Here is a 4,055-nt window from a genome sequence, read left to right as displayed (position 1 = left end):
TAGGACAGGTATTATTCTGGAGAGAATAACACAAAAATATGGCATTGCTTTTGATCTTTAATTCCATTTTACATAACATTGAACAATAGATGTCACTGTTTTTCCAATAAAAATAACTATGAAATTATTTTATTTGATTATTTTTCAAAAATAATTCATTATTTTTCAAAAATTTCATAAACAGGTGTTGTGCTGAACAGATAAATTACAAGGTTCTGGTAGAAAAATCTCAAACATTGGTTGTTTCTTTTAAATATTAATATATGTTGGCATTTTCCTTAAGGAATGAATTAATATACTCAATCCATGACTTTCTGAATCATTTTAAATATACCCAATCCTATCAATTTTATGCCTTTATATTAATGTTTTAGCAATTAGGTGTCCTTATAAGAAAAGCGAAAATGAGATTATTTGAGGACTAGCATCTCAGGTCATGAAAAGAAGCCTCTCAGAGAATAATTATTTATATTTTAAGTCCACATAATGTCTAGTAAGTTGACTTGATTGACAGAGAATCTATGAAAAATGGAAATCAGGGATATGGAAGTCGAGAAGGAAGATCTATTGAAAATAATGCAATTGGGGCAGATTCTGAGGAACAGTGCAGTGATATTAATAGGATGTGTTCCAAACCTTGTGATTGGAGTCAAGGACACATACAAATTTATATCAATTTTGACTAAGCAAATCAGAGTCCTTCACGAAGCTGAGGTCAAGTTGGCAAGGTGTTGGCAGTAGGAATTGGCCCTTAGAGAAACAGTGGGAAGTATTGGGAGGTTGTTTAGTGACAGTGAACCTGAGGCATGGAGAAAAATTAGGATCCAGAATAGGAGATTATTAAGGAAGTTTAACATCTGTTTCTTTAAGTTCCTCATTGATTGTAACATGCCACAGCTAAAGCCCTAGCTGTGTGGGCTTGATAACTGAGAAAAGAAAATGAATTTGGAAAGTTTGGCAAATGAGATACAGTCACTGAATCTAACAAGCTGTATATCCTCATTGTATCTGTAAATATGTGTAGATAACGGTGTAGGATTTTGAAGCACTTTCACACTCATTATCAGGCTAATGTCTAACTCCCCAATCCACTGGAAATCTGACTTCTGAACCAACCATTTCACTCACGCTGATCTCTCAAAGATTGAGTGGCCTACAAATTATCAAAACCACTGACTTACTCTCAAGTCTTTGTTCTACTTGAACCCTGCTTTTAATATTTTTCTCACATAGTTTTTACTCTCTCTCCTTTCGATTCTCTTGCTTTCTGTACCCACTGTTCTTTTTTCTTCCCCTGGTTTTTCCTTCTACATTTCCAGTAATTTTTTTTCTATTCTGTCCCTTCATTGTTTCTGCTCCTGCCCCTGTTGCCTGTGAATACTTGTCTGAGCGACTGTGTTAGTGAAGACTATTTGAGCCACCTTATGTACAAGTCTTCCTTCAACAAGTGTTTGCTTCCCCTAGGTACTAGGTGCTACTGTAGATGCTGAGAACATAGAAATCAGTAAGTGTAACATGGTCTCTTCCCTCAGTACTTTAGTTCTTATGGTGAAAAATACACAGGAAGAAATCTGTTGAATTACTGACGGATGTATCTGTTCCTCCCCCAGTGTTGTCATCACTCTTCACACACAGTTTCTTGTATGCAAAGCGCTATCCTAGCAGCTAGGAAATTATAGGAGCATGCCTTTGAGCGAAGGGTCATTCACAGAAATTCCAGGGAAAATAAATGTGTCAGCATTCTATTTTTGAGTGTTAAAACAGACTTTTGGAATTGCCCATTGGTCTTGAGAGTAAAGGCTTTTAGAAGTGCAAGAGGGTGGGTTTTAGTTTTCCTGAAATATAGTCCCGTAAGATTCTTGCCATATATAAGCAATTTTGTTTTTTCCGCCTTCCTGTCCGAATAGATGGTGATGGTTAGGGACTGGGAGAGAACAAAAGAAGGATATTAGAGGGACAAGTGTGGCCTTGTGTCTTTTTCCCTCTGGGCCATATCTCACAGGGTAAAGGTAAATTCCTGTGTTGGTTTAAAGATGAAAAGGGTGAAATAGCCAGGGCTCAGATTCCTAACTGTGTTCAGACATCCTGGCAAGTCCTCCAAAAGTGTAGAGAGAGTTGCATGTGGCCAAGAAATGGGCGACACCAAACCTCAGAGCCTCAGGGTGGATCACTGGTAGGTGTCAGGAAAGAGCAAAACGTTTTATTATAGGACTGAGGGTGGCATAGATGTGACGGTGGATGACAAAGGACCTGGAGGAACTCTGAAGCTAGATCAAAGGCATTGCATTAGCGTAAGTACTGTGAAGTTTCTCACGGGGGAACCAGTTGGAACATTAAGGCCAGGTGGATGAAGACTAGTCATCCACTTGTGTGAGACACTCACAGGAGAATTTTACTTTCTGCCATTGGGCAGCCAGGTCTATCAAAACAGAAATTGATTGTTGGCTCGGCGACCATAGCACAGTGGTTACTGCACCAGCCACATACACCAAGGCTGGCAGGTTCCAGCCCTGCCTGGGCCTGTTAAACAATGACAACTGCAAATACCTTGCTAAAAGGAACATATTAGTTTGCATTCCTACCAGCAGTGTAGAAGTGTTCCCTTTTTTCCACATCCATGCCAACATCTCTGGATTTGGGATTTTTTATGATTTAATAAAAAACAAAACAAAACAATGACAACTGCAATAAAAAAAAATAGCTGGGGTTGTGGTGGGCTCCTATAGTCCCAGCTACTTGAGAAGCAGAGGCAAGAGAATCGCTTACATCCAGGAGTTTGAGGTTGCTGTGAGCTGTGACGTCACAGCACTCTACCAAGGGCAACATAATGAGACTGTCTCAAAAACAAAAGACAGAAAATTGATTGTTTTTAAACAAAGACAGCTTTTCCCCCTCCTCTATCTAGATGTGATGACATAGAAGACTTAGTAGGTTGATTCTCCAAAAGGACTCTGCAAGATTAGCATAGTGAGTGTTTTTAGACTTTTTTTTTTGTATGAAAGGTCTTTATTGGTGGGGGAGGGAGGCTGCAGAGCAGCACCAAGGAGGAGAGAAAAGAGAAGAGAAGAGAGGAGAGATAAGGAGAGAGTGGAGAAGAGAAGAGAGAGAGGGGAGAGGGACAGGGAGAGAGAGGGAGGGAGGAGAAATGTACTCTTACATAGAGAAGTCTCAGAATGGTGGCGGGATGGTAGGATAACCAACAAGGAGTTATTGTGCCAACAGAAAGAGTCGTTAGGGGTGGACAGCTAGACTTTTTTTTTTTTAAACAAATAAGAAAATAACAATTTTTTTAACAAATAAGAAAATAACATTTTTTTTCTGTTTTTTTAACAATAAGAAAATAAGATAACAGTAGCTATTCCCATAGCTACTATGTGGCAAAGTCTTAAATCAAGCCCCACATATTTGACTTTAAGTCTAGCAGCGTTCCTGCCTACTTGGCTTGTTTGATGTCTTTCTCAATATGTGTACCTATGTGAAAATAGTATTAATATATGAAGAACAATTTAGACCTTCTACTTTAGTGTGGTGCTGACTTCCCTTTCTTGGCCTCCCGACCTCATGCCAAACATAAGCCTGAGCAAGGTACATGAATTACCTTCTGCCATGTCATAACTTCTATTTTCAATTATTTTAGTCTAAAACCATTTGTATTTGTTGCTTTGATAATTGTTTCCATCTTTACCCCTCCTGATCATTTTATTTCTTTTTGTTGGTGGTAGCATTACCATTCAAGCCTTTGTCTTCCAGCTCTGACCATTAAACACCTCTGTTCACATTCTCTACCTCCTCATCCACAGAATTACAGAAAGCTGCTACTCTCTCTCTGCCCTGTTTTTATCCTCAACTATTGATTTGGCTCCATACCTTGTTTAAGCCAACTTTTCTCTTCTTTTTTCTTTTTAATATGAGATTACATTTATTTAAGATTAAAAAGGACCCACTGGTTACCCTCTCTCCACCTATCCTCCCCCATGCCCTTTCTTCCCTCTCCCCATATAAAACCAGCACACTGTACCCCATGACTGCATGGATGTACATAGCTATGATTTAAT

This window comes from Otolemur garnettii, unplaced genomic scaffold (assembly GCF_000181295.1).
Source record: "Otolemur garnettii isolate 467f Iridium unplaced genomic scaffold, OtoGar3 scaffold00162, whole genome shotgun sequence".
Lineage (NCBI taxonomy): Eukaryota > Metazoa > Chordata > Mammalia > Primates > Galagidae > Otolemur > Otolemur garnettii.
This window is presented reverse-complemented; position numbering follows the sequence as displayed.